We start from the raw sequence: 18,394 nt of genomic DNA, 5'->3' as shown, positions 1-18,394 counted from the left end.
ATGTCTGGAACTGTTGTTTGTTTGATTAATTGCTTATTTGTTTGTATTTGCTTTTGTCTTCAAATTCTGACGTATTTTAAACAGTAACATGACATATTATAAAGATAGAAAAAAAGATTGAAATACATGTACCCCAGTAAGAACTTGAAATTTAGAAAGTGAGCCATCTTTTAAATTTTTCAGATTGATCCCTTAGTTGCACTTACAGCACGGGCAATTAATTTGGCTAAAACAAAATATTCTTTGATGATCATCTAGAATAAAAGAGGGTGGTTTTAAAGATGACAGAATTATTATTGACTGGGGAATAACATGTGCAATTGGTATAACCAAGCAAAGATCAAAAAGACCCTCTGATTATAAAACATCAAAGGTTTCAGGCATGTCCTCCCTCAGTGGCAAGCTGAAAATATTGGGGATCCCATTTATACCCCATCACTATGGAATAATGAGTATCCCCTTGATGATAGGCTGAAGCAAAACTTCAGAATTGCACTGCTTTAAATCATTGAGTTTCTTAATTAGAGAAACGGTTTTCCCACTAAGGATCTGTTACTCATCATGCTCACATTATTTCAGTGTATAATATTATGGGAAGTGTGATTTAAAAGTAGTCCCTCTTTGGCCAATTACCAGCCACTTGACCCTAAGTTATTCTTAACATTTCTTAACATTTCCTCCTCTTCTTAATAAGTACATTTTAATGAGAATTAAATGAAAGAACATTTGGGTCCATTTTATCTTATTGTTAGCAAACACCTGATGTGGGATAAATTATAGTGAATGAAAATTTTGACTAGAGATGTAGCACAGTAGTAGCATGCACAGGCCCTGGATTCATTCTCCAACACTAACAAAGAAGGGAAATAAATAATTGTTTGTTTGTTTTCACATCTGGAGTCTGTGCATTCTATGAACATAGTGCCAGCATCTGCTTAATGTCTAGTGAGCCTTTTTGCCCCATCATAATATAGTAAAATGTAGCAAACCCAGCATGCTAGATAAGGATGCTCTTGTCTTATAAGACAGTACTAGTATTGTGGAGGCTTCAGCCTCCTAACTCCTTCCATTCATAATCACCTCCCAAGGTCCCAGTTCCAAATATCACTAACATATGATCCTGGTGATTAACTTTCCAATGCACAAATTTCAAGGGACATTGTGATATATAATTTGTATTGTCACCCTGACTGGGTTTGTAGTCACCCAAAAGACACAGCTCTTGGTGTGTTTGTAGGCATATTTCTAGAGAAATTGACTGAGGGAGACTCATCTTGAACATGTGCAGCAGCATCTCATGGTCTGGGGACTTAAATGGAATAAGAAGGATAAAAGAAAAAGCAAGCTGCACACTAAGAGCTCTCTGTTCTGTCTCCTGATGTGCTCAGACTTCAGCAAGTTGCTTCACATGTCTGTCACCACAGCCACAAAAGACTCTCACTACTATGCCCTTACCACCCTCGATCCAAAAATCATAAGCAAAAAAAAAATAAACCTGTCATCTTTTATGTTTCTTCTTGTTGAGTATTTTGTCAGAATAAAAGTAAAATAACTAATACATACTAATAGACATTTCAAATCATCCACAAATAGCCATATAAGAAAATGTACAGAAGTTTCATGATACCCAACATAGTGATAATTCCTTTGTGTGCCATCTTTCATTCTGGTAACATCACAGTTTAAAAAAAAAAGAACAAAGATAAAGGATTCATACTACCCAATTTCAAAATGTTGCAAGTCTATAGCAGTTCTGTATTTCAGGCATAAAGGCGAACAACTTGACCAATAGTGCATATTAAAAAGCTCTGGAATAAACCACAATGATTTTCCCAAAAATGTACCCAAAAATGATTTTCAATAAGGATGCCAAGGCCTGTTCAACTAATAATATTTACAAATCTGGACATCATATTCAAGAGAATAAAATAGATGCTTATTTTATCTATGATATGATGATATGTGAGTATTATCCGAAAGGGCCCAGGAGATGACTCAGTTGGTACTGGCCATGTAAGACTGGCAACCTAACTTTAGACATCTACACATATGTAAAACTCCATATACCTATAATCCAAGCTGTGGAAGATCCCTAAGGTTGCTGGTCATCTAGTCTAGCACATTGTAAACTTCAAGGTTCAGTAAAACAACTTTTTTCAAAACACACAGTGGAGAAAGTTTATAGCAACATGTGGCTTGTACACATAGGCATATATAAAAAATTAAGGCAAAACAGATTTAAAAAACACACATTTAGGGCCTAAAAGTGTGAAATGTATAAGAAAAACTACAGAAGTTTCATGATACCCAACATAGTGATGATTCCTTTGTGTGCCATCTTTCATCAGTTCTGGTCAACATCACACAAGATGCTCCAGTGAAGAAAAGTGACAATAGAAATAGAGTAAAAAGCATTTAGACTAGAAAGAATGGTAAAGTAAAATTTCATTTATGGATATATATATATATATATATATATATATAAACACACACATGCAAAACACTAAAGAACTGAAAAACAGCTACTGGTTTATTTCCATAAACTAGTAAGTGTTATCCCTATAACATAATAAAAATCTATTGTATTTGCCAAAGCTTCAAAAGAAATAAAACACTGAGGGTAATCTTAACCAAGGAAGTTTAAGAAACATTGGAAACTACAAAACATTGCTGAAGAAATTTCCTGAATTAATAATAAGACATTCTGTGTTTATATATTAAGGTGATAATCATACCAAAATTAACCTACAAAGTCAAACCATCTCTATTCTTTTCTCCTATCTATGTATTATCTATCTATCTATCTATCTATCTATCTATCTATCTATCTATCTATCTTCTTCATCATCATCATATGTATATTTTAGGAAACCCTAAATTTTATATAAGATTGTAAGGGATCAAGAATACCAGAACTTAAAGGTCAGTTTTTGTATTATATGTTTATTTTTACCGTGCCTTATTTCAAAGTAATTTAAGTACATTGTAAAAAATGAAGCTGTTGTATACTAGACTCATTTACCTTCATCTGCTCATAAAGGATTTTGAATTGCAGTTTATGCTTAGTGCTACAGAATCCAATCTCAGAATTTGAGCAGCAGTGTAATGCTAATTCAAGAATAGTACAACAGTAACTTTATATAAATTCAGTATGTCAATAAAGCAAAAACTATGAATAGTAAAAATGTATAGAAAGGACTTTGTGTAATAAGTATTAATCTAAAACAATAAGTATTTATTCTAAATGTTCTTTAAAAATATTATGGCTACACTTTGAGGTCTCATCAACATGTATATCTAAACATGACCTGAAAAACAATGATAGGCTAAATGGAACTGGAAATGCTCATGAGGCCTCTACCCTAGAGAAAGTATTTTGGTCAAGTAGGAAATGCTGAGAATACGAGGGATGGTCTTCCTCAGGGAAAATCTCCTCCACAACTGGTTAATCTAACACCAAGTGACCAGCCCTGAAGACATGTACATACAGCTAACATTATATGGTCTAAGCAGCTTGCAGTTATAAATTAGGACTATATGTATAGGCCAACAAGCCATGGATTTGAGAGCAAGGGGACATGTGTGGGAGGGGTGGAGGAAGAAAGGGGAAAATGTAATCATATTATAATTTCAAAAATACAAAATATTTTAAAAGAAAATATTGGATAAGTGTATTCCAATAATATTATGGCTTATATGAATGGTGGCTCAAATTTGTCATTATAGTGTTAGGTAGGCAGAAGCTGGGGCAAGTTGAAGGTCAGCATGAGCTATAATGTAAGAAAACTCTATACCAAAACTTTGAAGAAAGAGAAAGAGGGAGGGAGGGAGGAAGGGAGGGAGGAAGGGAGGGAGGGAGGGAAGAAGGAATGAAGAAAGAAGGAAGGAACAAAGGAAGGTTTGATTTCTATCACCCACACAGCAGCTTATATCTTCCTCTAAATCCATTTCAGGAATCTGGTCCCCTCTTCTGATGTCCACAGGCTCCTATATGCACATGGTGCACATACTTACACTCAGATACACATGCACATTAAATAAATAATGTATAAATTATAAAACTAATTATCAAAGACAATTCTATTTTTAACATTTTTAGTAGAAACCTGTTCAGTCCCTTATGTAATTTAATTTAGTGATATTCAAATAATTGAAGTTATTTTACTGAGAACAATTCTAAAGAATAGCTTTTCAAAGAGCCCTTTGCAAAAGGCTCATTTTGATTCATATTGTAGTCATTGGTCATTTTGAATTAGATCTCTCTAGCATTTATCCTTATTTTCTAAAACAAATTATATGAGTGACTTAATACAATTGTTGCCAGATCCCTGTTCCACAGTGAAGCTTAGCCGAAGGTACAGTTGGCTTCTGTTCAAATGCTGTGTACATCCAAACAGAAGCTAAAACAGATGCTACTGTACACATAATTAGCCTTTGTAAAAGATCTCGTTTTTTCTCTCTTTTGTCAGAATGCCTGCTCGTTGCCCAATTCCCCAAACTCATCAGGTGACTGATTGCTAGGCAACCAAGCAATGCCATCTAGAGAATTCTCACTCTCACTTCAGCAGATGCCATCTCACCTAGATACAACGGGGTTTAAAGCTTCAGAACTTGTTTGCATAACCCCATAAGTTGACATTAAGTGTGGTGCATTTAAGACAAGTAAAACATCACATGATCTTACTGAAAATGTTCAGATTAAGACACTCTGTAATCAAATAGCACAAGATAGTCATTAAAAAAGGTTGGAAATTATGAGTGAAATGTAGCTGATTTTAAAATCACCTCCTTCCTTTCTAACAGAAATGTAATACCATGTAGAACTGACAAAAGTCTAATACCACATAAGATTGGTCTTGTCTACAAATTTGTATTTTACAGCTAATTGGTAAACAAAAAAATTATAATTAAATTCTATTAGATGATACAATGGGGACAAAAGCATTCTCAAACATTGTATAGCTTTGAGATCTTAATTTGACTATTTCAGTTTCAGAAAATTAGAAGTTTTACCAATGTTTCCTCTATCAAATTTACCTGTTATATTTGATACTCTCATTATGTAGTCTAGGATGTCCTTCAATGCAATTAATCAACTGTTTCCTTTTTTAATGGAGCACGTCCCTTTGTAAACATCAGCTGATGTTCAGATCACAAAAGAAATCAAATAAAATGTCCCTGTATGTTTTTCTTTGGGTAAGTTATTTATAGTAGTCCTTTACAGAAGTTGTTAAGAACTAACTGCTAATACATGCCAGAACCTCTCACCACATCACATGAACAGCTGTAGTGCATCACTGTCAATGAGGGCAGTTGGGAGAAAGATAACAAGTTTAAAGGCTCTTATTTCTTCTTATGACATTGAGATTGTTTGGGTATATTAGGCAGTTATACTTTTGAAGTAGTCGGTTATATCAAGCTCAGGTTTCAGCCTGCTAGAAGTTCCTCATGTAGATAAGCGAGCCTCAGTTTTCTTTCCAGAAGAGTGGATTAAGTCAGTAGTACCCCACAATGAAAAACTGGTTTTCCTTCTGAAAGGGAGAGTTTATTCATGTCTGAGAGTCTTGCTCAGGTGCCAGATAGAAAAAAAAAAACAGCTGCATACTGAATGTCAGTATGGCTTTGCAGCTGAACAAAAAGTATGCTCATAATAAAATATTCATTGTGGAAAATGATTGATGTGGGTATCATAAGGGATACTTGTAAGGCGCTTTGACACAATTTTGCTTTCTGTCTTACATTCAGAAGAGCCATGCATGTAGGTGAGCTTTTCAATTTTATGAAAGAAGACACTAAAATTCAGAGCACAAAGGTCACAGAATTAAAGACATGCCATTGCCACTCACATGTTAGTGGTTGTGTCTTATATCCCTACAAGTGAGAGCAAGAAGCTTTGAAATCAATATTGCTTTTAGGCAGGTTCTTGGTACGTAGCCAGGGCTTGGGACAATCTTCATATTTTAGCCTATCAAATACTAGAATAACAGACATAAACCACAACATTATGCTTTTGTGTTGAAATAATTATGGTTGAACTGTTTTTCCTTTATTTAAAACTTTGGAAACTCTATAATAGTTTTAAAGTTTAGTGTAATCTGAGATTGACTGATGTTAAATTGAATGTAATAGTAGATTTTATAGACAGTCAGGCAATCATCACCATATCAAAAATGTACTAAGATATTTTGGAAAATAATAAATTGGTCCTATCTAGGGCAATAAGCTTCTTAGTGAAGAGATTCACAAATAAACCAGAAATGCTCAAAATAGACTCAACAGTCAGGCAGGTTTAGAAAAATCTCAAGTTGCACATATTTTTGAAGCCATTTTATTTAGGGATTTGAACTATTGGGCCATCACACTTTGTTGTAGATAAAAGCTGCTTAATCACTTTTTATCTTCTCCCCTGCATTTTATAATTTGTATAAAACTTTTATATAAAATCACTTGATTTTGGCTCCTCTGGATAGAACTGCCTAGAGTTAAAAGTACTAACATTGAATAAATACTCATAAAAAGTATATCAAGGTGGCAAATTCCTTGAGAAAGATGGTGCAAAATTCTGAATGGGTTTGTCCTTTCAGCAAACAACATTGAAAAGTCTTCCAAACAAAGCTTTCTCTACAATTTATTCTTTTGTCTTTTAAAGCATGTCTGATGTAAAATGGAACCAAAATTGCTTTGATCTACACTTAAATGAGGAGTGGTGTTTGACTAATTTTCTAAAGAACATCTTCTTACAATCAAGGAAAATCATTGCCAAAAGATGGCCCTTGTGCAGTCAATGCCTCATCATAATCTCCAGAGTCCTCTTCATTCTGGGTGAATGCAGCTACATCTGAGTCATTTATTGTTTGCAAATTTCATACATGCATAAATACGCTTTGATCCCCTCTCCTCTAATTCCATCCCCACTGCCATTTTACCTCTCAATTCTATATGCTGCCTTTAAAAACACACTGAGTCCACTTAGTACTGCACATATACATACATATTCCTACCGAAATTCTCTAGAGTCAAAGAATTCAAAACATTTCCTTTAAGATGTAAGTGGGGAATTTGCTTAAATGAGAGAATTGTATTACTATGTAGTAATAAACCATTGTGAATCTAATCTTAAAGCTATTTCTGAAAGAAATTAGCATTTGATTCAAGCGCACACAGGGTGTGTGTGTGTGTGTGTGTGTGTGTGTGTGTGAGAGAGAGAGAGAGAGAGAGAGAGAGAGAGAGAGAGAGAGAGAGAGAGAGAGAGAGAGAGAGAGAGAGATTTGGGGCTGGAACATATGAAACTGACTCTTTCTGCCCTAACAACCATCATTGACCCACAGCTTCTTCTAGGAGTGGCAGTTGATAAGCTCCTTCCTCACCCATGATGGAATTTTGGCTTGCTTTATCTGGTACAGATTTTGTCTTCATCATCACAGTACCTAATAATTCATGTATGTACCAGTCTAGTCATGTCAGGAAAATTTAGTTTCTCCATGAACATCCACTACCTCCTACCTTTATAGTCTTTTTTCCCCTCTTCTGCAATGATACTGAATTTTGTGAATTTCTAAGATAGCATAGTAAAGAACTTTAAAATAGGTAAGATCTGAATGTGTATTTAAGGACAGATATAAATACCCACCTCTTCAGGTCACAGTTGCAGATTTATTCCTACCACATGGTGATCTGGCTGGAAGATGCTTGGTACATATTTAGAATACCAAGGTCCAACAAATTTTGAAAAATTTTCAACCAGTTCTATTAATTTACTTAACATATGCAAGTATGAGACCAATGGATGTATTACAAAATACCAAATTTATTTTATGCATTTTAAAAATAAAAATTGGAAATGTTTATAAATAAACTTGTAGATCCTGTAATTTTGTTGTAAAGTCAGAGTTACATGGATTGGGAGTCTGATTTGTTATTTTCCTTAGTTTTCTTTTACAAGGCATGGAGGAGTCTTAGAGTACCCTTGGGTATCACAATCAAGATGTGGCTGTTGCTGCTTTTCTGGCAATTCATCATATAGTGCTCTCGAATTTTTTAGGCTGTTACACTGAGTTGTGACTAAATTTGTGTGGCCACATGTTTTGCTTGTGTGGCTTAGTAAAGCAAATGTTGGCATTGATGGGGAAATGTGCTCCACTTCCCAGTTGTGTTAAGAGTGTAGGTTACCACTCAATAGTGTAACTAGTGTGTTCACTAAAACCCTTAGGCCTCATATTCACTTGTGGTTGATCGAAATCTATGACATAAGATTTATTATAGGCCGGGTTGTGGTGGCGCACGCCTTTAATCCCAGCATTCGGGAGGCAGAGCCAGGCGGATCTCTGCGAGTTCGAGGCCAGCCTGGGCTACCAAGTGAGTCCCAGGAAAGGCACAAAGCTACAACAGAGAAACCCTGTCTCAAAAAACCAAAAAAAAAAAAATTATTATAAAAAAAGCAAATTCTATATTTTCTGTAAATTTATTTGCAAAACATTGAACACATTTTGATATTAATATGATTGTTGGTAGTGATCTTAAAATAGGGAGTTGTAACATCACTGACACCAACCTCTAAGTAGATTGGAAGCACATAATTTATAATTTGTCATCATCAAGTACATCGCATATAATAGGAACTCAAAGAGGTTAACTGGTTATTGAGTCCAGTGATATCCTTATCAACTCTGAAGTTCTTCAGATTCAAAGAATATAAACCATATCTATTAAAATGTGGAGATATTTGCTTAAATGATAGAATTTTATTATTATCCATTAAAAAGCCATTGTGGACCCAGTTTTAATAGTGTTTCCAAAATAAATTACAATTTGAATCAATGAACTGAATAAAGACATCTCCCATCACTAATGTGGCAAATCTCCCTTAATCCATTGGAGAGAAAAATGTGTAAACCAAATAGCAAAGTAAACATGAACTCTTTTTCCTTGAGCTAGGATATCCATCTTCTCCTGCCCTCAGACATCACAGTCCCTCCTTTGGGGGACTTTAGAGCCCAGAACTTACACCAGTGACCTCCTCATTCTTAGTCTTCAGGTTATTGCCTTCAATAATGAGGTCATATACTTCGTTCTCTTTATTCTATGGTTTTTAAACTCACTACAAAGATTTCTTTTCCAGATTACTGAAAACATTATTCTTGTCTCACATTTGTAGGAACCAATTCTTATAATAAAAATCTTCATAGATAGACAGAAAATAGATAGATTGATTGATTGATGAATAGTTGATAAACTATAAAGAGAAGATAGGTAGGTAGATAGGTAAATAATAGATAGATGATAGATAGATAGATAGATAGATAGATAGATAGATAGATAGATTATTTTATTCTCCTAGAGACTCTTAATACACAAAATACATCTCATTTTTGTACACATCCTGTTTGTGTCTTTGCACCTAAAATGTATCTTGTACAGAATGCAAAAGAAATTAACATTGCTGGCTCATATTTTTATAAATCTATCCCGTCAAACTGCACTTGGACTGACAAGTTTAATTTTAAGTTTTACATGAGGTTAACAATATGATGTGTACATATTTGTTGTAATTATCAGCAAGTTATTACCATGCCCATGGCCTGAAAGCTACATTCTTGTTATTATAACACTTAAAATCTACTCTCTTAGCAGTTTCAAAAATGCATTATTACTAGCCACAGTCACTATCCTGTACATTAGATTCCCTGGAGATACTTGTCTTATTAATAAAAAATTTAACCTTTAAGCAATATTGTCTCACTCCTCAATCCCACAGTCCCTAGAAAACATCATCGTACCACCTGCTTCTTCAAGTTATAGTATTTGAGATTCTCTATTCCTGCAGAACTAAGCTGTGTTTGTCTTTCCGTGTCTAGAATCTGTCAAGTTCATTGTCATTGTCATCAGGATTCTCTTATTTTGAATTTTGAGCAAGTTTACATACATACATTTATGTGTGTATGTATATATGTGTGTGTATGTACACATATGAATATAATAACAATTAATGAGAAAAAGAGGCTGTGATTTTTTTTAGAAAAGCAAGGAGGAGTAGATGGGAGGCTTTGGAGCAAGGAGGAGAGTAAAGGAAGAAATGATGTAATTATGTTTTAATCACAAAATAGACTAAGGCTCCAGTCTCTTCAGAGATGTGGGTTCAAATTCCACTGCTGCCAACTTTACTCTAAATTGACTCACTCTAAGAAAAAGGATTTGCAAAGCTCCTTCCTAGAAACTACTTAAGGCTTGAAGAGAATTCTAGTTCAATTCACAGCAAAGCATCTCTTTAATAGTGGCTTGACATGACCTATAGTCATTTAAAAATCAATTTTACTTTTATCGACTTGTTTTGTGAACTAGAATGTGATTTAGAAGACCGTGTGCCCTGGAGAATGAACAGGCTGATGCTCTGTTTGGACTGATCTGTGCATGTCTATTAGTTCTTCTGACATGAGTTGGTTCTGGTGCTTCTTGGTCCCTTTTTATTCCAGTCCATCAGCAGATCCGGCCTGCTCCAAGTACTCAGTCATTTCCATTTTCACCTCTTCTACACTTATCTGTCCAAGCGACAGTAGCCCATGTCTTTTCTGTACAATTTCAGTTGTTCTCAGAATAGTACTCCCTGTTTTATTGTCTATTTCTATTCACTTACCAGACCATAAATGTGTAAACCAGATAATATCTCTCTCCTAATAAAAGTCCATTAGACATAGTTTCTTTGCACTAAGAACAAAATCAATCCTCCTAATGGTAGTTTCAAAGATGCTGTGTCTTCTTCAAATGCCCCTGTCATCCAACTTCTGTCTGCCTGTCTGTCTGCCTTCAACTTCCATTGTTTTGTCTCCTACTCACCAAACTTTAGTCGGTGACTTTTCATTTCAAGGAATGTCTGCATAAGTTTCTTTCTCCTCAGCTGGTTATTATGTAACTGGGTCCTTCTCATTCAGAAGAGTGATGCCACATTTACTGAGAAATCTTACTGGGTGCCCCAGCTAATATAATGCTCCTTTGTTCTGAATCCAGAATTTCCATTTCTTCTAAAACTTACTTACAGTAAATTAAATTACTTGTTCAATTACATGTTTTTTCCAGGTTTTGGCTATTACAAACAATGCAGATATGAAAATAGCTGAGCAAGTGCTCTTGTGGTATGATTGAGCATTCCTCGGATATATGCCCAAGAGTTGTATAGCTGGATCTTGGGGGAGATTGATTCCCAATTTTCTAAGAAAGTGCCATATTGATTTCCAAAGTGGTTGTACAAGCTTGCATTCCCACCAGCAGTGGAAAAGAGTTCCCCTAGTTCCACATCCTCTCCAGCATAAGGTGTCTTCAGTGTTTTTTATCTTAGCCATTCTGACAGGCATAAGGTGGTATCTCAGAGTTGTTTTGATTTGCATTTCCCTGATGATTAGGAATGTTGAGCAATTCCTTAAATGTCTTTCAGCCATTTGAGTTTTCTCTGTTGAGAATTCTCTGTTTAGTTCTGTAGCCCATTTCTTAATTGGACTCTTGGTCGTTTTGATGTCTAATTTCTTGAGTTCCTTATATATTCTGGATATCAGTCATCTGTCCGATGTGGGGGACATGGGGATTGCCCAATGACGGAGAAATGGCTGAGATCTACATGAACAACCTGGACATGAGTGGGAGTAATGAAGGGCGAGGAGCCAGGGAAAGGGATCCTGTAGGAGCGGGAGATCCCAGCTGGACCAAGAACAGAGAGGGAGAACAAGGAATAGGAGACCATGGTAAATGAAGATCACATGAGAAAAGGAAGAAACAAAGTGCTAGAGAGGCCCACAGAAATCCACAAAGATACCCCCACAATAGACTGCTGGCAATGGTCGAGAGACAGCCGGAACTGACCTACTCTGGTGATGGGATGGCCAAACACCCTAATTGTCATGCTAGAAACCTCATCCAATGACTGAGGGATCTGGATACAGAGATCCACAGCTAGGCCCTGGGTGGAGCTCCGGGAGTCTTATTAGCAAGGAAGAGGAGGGTTTGTATGAGCGAGAATTGTTGAAACCAAGGTTGGATAAAGCACAGGGACAAATAGCCAAACGAATGGAAACACATGAACTATGAACCAAAAGCTGAGGGGCCCCCAACTGGATCAGGCCCTCTGAATGGGTGAGACAGTTGATTGGCTTGATTTGTTTGGGAGGCATCCAGGCAGTGGGACCAGGTCCTGTGCTCATTGCATGAGTTCACTGTCTGAAACCGGGGGCTTATGCAGGGACGCTTGGCTCATTCTGGGAGGAGTGGACTGGACCTGCCTAAACTGAGTCTATCAGGTTGATCTCAGTCCTCAGGGGAGGCTTTGCCCTGGAGGAGGTGGGAATGGGGGGTGGGCTGGGAGGAAGGGGATGGGGCAGGAGGGGAGATAACAAGGGAATCTGTGGCTGATATGTAGAACTGAATGGTATTGTAAAATAAAATAAAAGGAAAAAAATTGATTCCATTGTAGAAAACTGAGAAATTCCCAAAATCTTCTGTATCTCATACCCTCAGTATACAAATAATTTATCATCAAATGAACACTTTCACCATTTCCTATGTGAAATGCCAGTATTACATACAAATGTACTTTTCTTTGTGAATTGATAACATAGGCAAAAACTGTTTATTTTCTTTCTGTGATGCATAATGAAGCACAGCATTTGCACATCATTTAACATTTTTCTAGAGCCTAATGTTGCACAGATACACACATGTGTGTACATATATGAATGCATAGTTTATAAAAACCAATTCACTTTTTGAACATTTAGTTGCTCTATTTTTTTTCATTATGGCTGATTCTTTTGTATGGATTCTTTTATAAATGAATGCTTGTGCATAGCCTTGATGGTTTCCACATTGTACATTTCTGTAAGGCAAATATTTTGAAAGAAAGAGTAAATGTATATTTATGATTTCATTCCCATTGTTTTATTGGAAGTCTGAATCTAGGCTGATGTAAGATAACTTGACCCATTCATTCTCTTGTTAGTGCTTTAACATGTGCATTTATTAATTTTATTACTCATTTTCAAGATGTAATGATATGTATTTTACAAATAGTAATTGATTTTTTTCTTTGTGTATTAATAGTTTAGTTACTTAGACAATTTCTATTTTATATTAATTATGTGTTTATGAGCTTATATATGTAAAGCTTATTAGCTATTATTTGTAATACACCTTGCAATAAAAGTCATTCATTTTATCCTCTCTCAAATCTCATTTTACTTTTCTTCATGTTTTTCATAGCTATATAGAAATACTCCAGTTTGTATAGTAAATACATCATCCTTCCTTTTTGACTTCTTTCCCTCTTTTTAATCCTGGGTTTTTTTCAACATGACAAAAGATAAGTACCATGTATAATTTTACGTGATTATTTAGATATATTTTCATCATTTAGCTCTCAAATATCCATAGAATATTTCATTACAATCAAAGTCTTTTCATATAAGCAGATTTTATTTGCATCTGAACTATCCCAATAGCCTTCATGAATACCTTACATGTTGGCTGTCAACACTAGAAAAAAACATGTATAATAAAGTCTTCCTGTTTCTGAGCTGCCATGATGTCTTTATCAAATTAATAGGATTCTTTATCTTGTCTACTTGCAATCTTGAAAGAAACCTTATTACCATCACTTTCTCAAGGGTTACATTTGTCAGATTCCTGTTCTCTCACAGGCAGTTAAAACTTTCTCAATGTTAGTGAATGCATCTGCTATTCTTGTACACTTACTGCCTAGGATTACACAGCAGATTTCAATCTCTTACCTGCAAAAAAAAAACCCAAACACATTCAGAGAACCTGGAGGAATGATTTTGGAGGGTGTTTACATTCACAGTCTTGTTGTAGGTAGAATTCTATATATGCCTTCTACCCTGTGCACACAATGTTCTACCTTAATTCCTACAATTGTCAATATCACACCCTGACTATGTCATTTGCTAGAAATAAAATGGCTTTGGAAATGTTCATTACCATTAGTAATCAGTCAACTTCAAGATAAGAAATATCCAGAATTGTCATTTGAATCAACCTAATCACATAAACCCTTATCAATCAGACCATTTTCTCAATGGAGTAGCAGAAGAAAAAGTCAGCTCTGAAGAACAAGGGTGCTGTGATATAATAGTACAGACTTCTAAGACAAAGAATGAAAATTGCCTATAGGAGCTAAAAGCAACCCCACCTGATCGCTAGCAAAGACAGGAAAATTCATTATCACAATTGTAGGAGACTGGATAAGGCTAGAATATGGATGCTCCATAAACCATAGAGATAAGAGCAAGGCTTATCTGATGTCTTGCTCCAAAGCAGAGAGCCAGACCCACTGTCCTGGAGGTCTACCTACACAATGAGACCATATAACAAAATGATAAATGCTACACTTCCATGCCACTGAACAATTTGGGGAGAGTTTATTGTGGTAGCAATAAAACTCCAAAGAATACCTGCATCTTGTCCAAGCAAAGGTGACTTATAGAAATGGGCAAGAAAGAAGAAACTGCAAATCAGAGCCTACATCTTTAAAAGAGAGAACCACCCATTGCAAAAAAAAAAAAAAAAAAAAAAAAAAAAAGTTGAGGGGATGAGGAACTCTAACTGATTTAGAAATATTATAGATTCCCTTCCCAGTGTAATTTACCCTACCTCAACAGAATCTTAAGAATCCCTTATTTGGTCATAGACACAAATTTTGGGGACTGAGTAAAGTGCCACTAATCACCAATTTGCTGGGTTATACTGAGAAATAACCCCACCTGCAGTTAGTGCTAGAGAAAAAGACTATAGATATGAAGTGAGATATAGTAGAGAATCATATCTATGTCTGTAAGAAACAACATTAAATTCATTGCTCCAAGTGCTGCTTTCTGAAACCTATCAGTCTTCTAATGAGGTCAAGATTACTGTAGTTTCTCCTGAAGTGACTGAGTGAGGCAGGGTCTCCCTGGAAGATGGAGAGATTGGACTAGAGGTTTTGCCTAGAATACAATCTAATGACCTAAAATTTGACTTTGATCTTGATCCAGTGGTCTTACTGACTTCCCTTAGAACTGTCTTCATATGAGATACTTCCAACCAACCTCCCCTTACACCTTAATTGGTGTCCCACCTGCAATGATGCCTGATGCCATGAGACTCCTATGTCATGCTGTTTCATGACTCCTTCCTGATTTCTCTCACAGACAATTCCTCTGGTATATCTCATCACACTTAGTCCTGTCTTGATATCTGCCTTTTTCGTGGAGGACTTAAGTGAAGCAACAGCAGGAGAAAGGAGCTGAAACTTACTTTGACCTGTCAAGGACATGAGGGGCAATCACAGATACAAAGCAGATCTGGGACAGACTGCTGTGTTCAGATGATAGAGGCCCTGCTAATATCCTTGTAATGGAGAGGTCCAGCTATTGTCTTTGTAGGGTAGAGTCCCTGCTAGTGTCTTTGAAGGGTTCTCAAGGGCTGCAAACACTGACCCTAGAGTAGATGGATCTTCGTTTGTAGCCTTGCCCCAGGCTGTTAGGCACTGGAATAGGATGGATCGGACACACTTCACCATTCCCAAATGTAGATTTTCATGAAAAAAAAGTCCAAAACCCATTTCTCTGGCAGTTATGTGCAATTGGGCCACAGATACTTTATTTGTGGGTTTCCTCCAAAATTACTACAGCCTTGGACTTAGCCTTTGCTATGAGAGCATCAGGTAAGTGTTGTGGAACATTATTTTAAACTGTGTTGCATTTTTTCCTCCTGCTTTTGTTAACAATTCAAAGATGTGTTTGATTAAATAAAATTAACCTGCTGTCAGGAGGCTGAGTCAGCAAGTAGCTTACAGGAAGTGGTGGGAAGGAACCATATGTAGCAAGGTTTTTTTAAGTGGGGGCTGAGAGAAGGATTAGGGTTTTTTGGAAGATGCCAGCAAAGGGAGAAGGTTACCTACTTGCTATTCAGCTTCTGTGTGCAAGCAGAATTCTACCTTAACTTTTGCATTGTGAGTTCTTTAGAGGGATAGAGATCTAGATAAAGTTTCCCTTAGTAGCTTTGAAAGAGTAGGTGCCTGAGGGAACAGAATCCTCTCCAGCTGCAGCCCTTGTGGTAGCAGCAAAGATGCAACGTCTGAACAGGACACCCATTGCTTAAGGAACAGCTACTGCAAATAATAAAGAATAGTTAATAATAAGAAGGTCTTGGAAACCATGATCACTTCATGAGAATAATTGGTGTTTGTCATACTTTCTTAACTAGGAAGGAAATAGTTGCTTTGATTGATCAGGGGTAATATTTCCTGGAGGGTACAGTTGTTAATTTCTGACATTGGAAGTTTTCAGCAGCTGAGCTGCCCAGCCTAATGTTAGCCCAGTGAAGAAGAATCTAGTCAAAGAGATGTGTAAGTGTTTTCTGTGCAGACACAGCCTCCCACAATCACATCACCACTGTGAAGACCTATTCACAGCTGTACATACTGAAGCTCAGAGAAGTTAACTGACATGGAGTTAGCTACAGAGTTGATTAGCGATACAGCAGGGGATGAAAGCTGGTGTCTAACAGATGGTGACTCATGGAATGTTCTTATATGTTCTCAACTGAAGGGATACTCTGTTAGAGGCTATTGTCACAAATGAGCTGCATCAGAGGCAACACGTGAAAGAATGTTATTTAGAGTCTGGTGGCATTTTCCACATGATTACCATAGCTCTGTCACTTGGGTCACCATAAAACTATCTGCTGATTACTCAGAGCTCCTAGGGCTGTCTCATAAAGGCATCTTTGTGATTCTCACCAGAAACCATCCTCTGGGATGACAAATAACATCGATCATTAAAAATGACATCCATAATTTCACAGCCAGGGAAGAGAGTCTTTTAAAGCTGTCAGTGAAACAAAAGGGATTCTAGAAAATGCTGATGCAATCTCTTTAAAATCTTGGAAAATTCTCAAACATGAAGATGAGCTGTCTCTTTTATACCTGCAGGATAAATACTAAGCTATAGCTTGCCTCAGCAATGTCCACTGTGTCTCTGCGGGTGAGATGTGAGACCCTGAGGCTCTGTCCTTGATAAATGGCCTCCAAGGAGCTAGTGAGCTTTGCTCAGGATGGGAGTAATGGAGGACAGGCAGAGAGATGGGAAGCATACTGTGTATTACAGGAAGGGGAAAGTGGGAGGCATAGCCACAGCGAGGGCCAACGTACACACAATAGACATAAACCCAAGCTGGGTTTCATTTGAGCAATGAAATAAGTCATACATTTCAAACCTCCAATTTTACAGAATTTAAAGTCACCTTTCTCCTCTCTTCTGCATTAATTTTTTCAGGATTATAAAAATGCTGAACTGTTGATATGTCCCTATCAATAAATTTGTAAAATACATGGGAAAAAAAGAAATGAAATGTCCATTTTCTTAAAAAAAAAAAAAAAGAGGAGGAGGGAAGTAGAGGAGATGGACCTAGAATGCTTGTCCTTTTCTCATTAAGGGCAGGAAGCTAATTACTCTAAATAAGCAGAAATGTACATCACCCAGACTAATAAAGACTTGCTCTCCCTGAGAGAGAAGCAAAAATCCTCCAAGTAACTGCAGCTGCAGGGGACAGGGGTAGGGGAGGAGGGAAGTTACCTGTCCCCTTGGGGCTGAGGGTACATCGGAAGGAGATGACTTCACTTGGATGCCATATATCTGGATGCATACTCAGGAAAGAAGGACCAACAATGATGCTGACAATCAATCCACGCCATTGTTGCTTCTCCACACTAGTTCCACAAATGTGTTCTACACATCCCATTGATTATAGCTATGCTTTACAGAAAACTAACTACAACAGTCAATGCACAGAGGTCTGAAAAACTGATGCCCTACCTCATTAGTGCTCTGGTCCTTATTATTTCCCTCGTTTTGTAACACACATGATGGCTTTCCCCTGCTATCAGTGTGCAGTGAGTTACAGACTTCCTGAGGACCATCACCGTCCACAGGGTTTCCCCGCTGGGGTGTGGGAGCTGTGCATGTCAAACTGCAGAGAACCAGGGCTTAGAATAGTTGTCCTGTGCCTCTGCTTGCTGACTTGGCACTTAGTGTGAGTACCTCCTCCTTCCAAGATACCACTTCCATAATTACCAAGAGCGATTCTATTTTCAGAGTAATAGCTGATAGGGTGTAACTGGACACCACAGAGACACAAGAGTTTCTCTTTCTTTAAGGGTCTTTTTGCTATTGTTATATAATCTTCTTCTCATAGCAGCTGCTTCTCAGGCTAAATGAGATTATTGCTGGTCCTGAGGTTCTTTCTGTCTACAGGTTATATTGTTTGAAATCTGCAAATGTTGTAAGACATGGTTGACTATGGCCGCTCTGAAGTTCTTTTCATTTTGACTGAATGTTAGACAGGTTTTTTTTTTTTTCCT

General features: G+C 36.8%; 1 long non-coding RNA gene across 2 annotated transcripts in view; it reads right to left on the bottom strand.

Moving 5' to 3' along the window:
- LOC119088616 overlaps window positions 1-18,010 on the bottom strand; it is a 136,687-nt gene extending 118,677 nt beyond the window's left edge. Inside the window, exon 1 of one of the 2 annotated variants that reach the window (XR_005092276.1) lies at window positions 17,850-18,010. This is a non-coding gene — a long non-coding RNA (uncharacterized LOC119088616). Of the gene's footprint in view, window positions 1-17,609; window positions 17,771-17,849 lie in introns of those variants that run through there. The other variant, XR_005092277.1, reaches the window with a different exon arrangement.
- Window positions 18,011-18,394: the final 384 nt, after the last annotated feature.

Source organism: Peromyscus leucopus, chromosome 10 (genome assembly GCF_004664715.2).
Source record: "Peromyscus leucopus breed LL Stock chromosome 10, UCI_PerLeu_2.1, whole genome shotgun sequence".
Taxonomy (NCBI): Eukaryota; Metazoa; Chordata; class Mammalia; order Rodentia; family Cricetidae; genus Peromyscus; species Peromyscus leucopus.
This window is presented reverse-complemented; position numbering and strand designations above follow the sequence as displayed.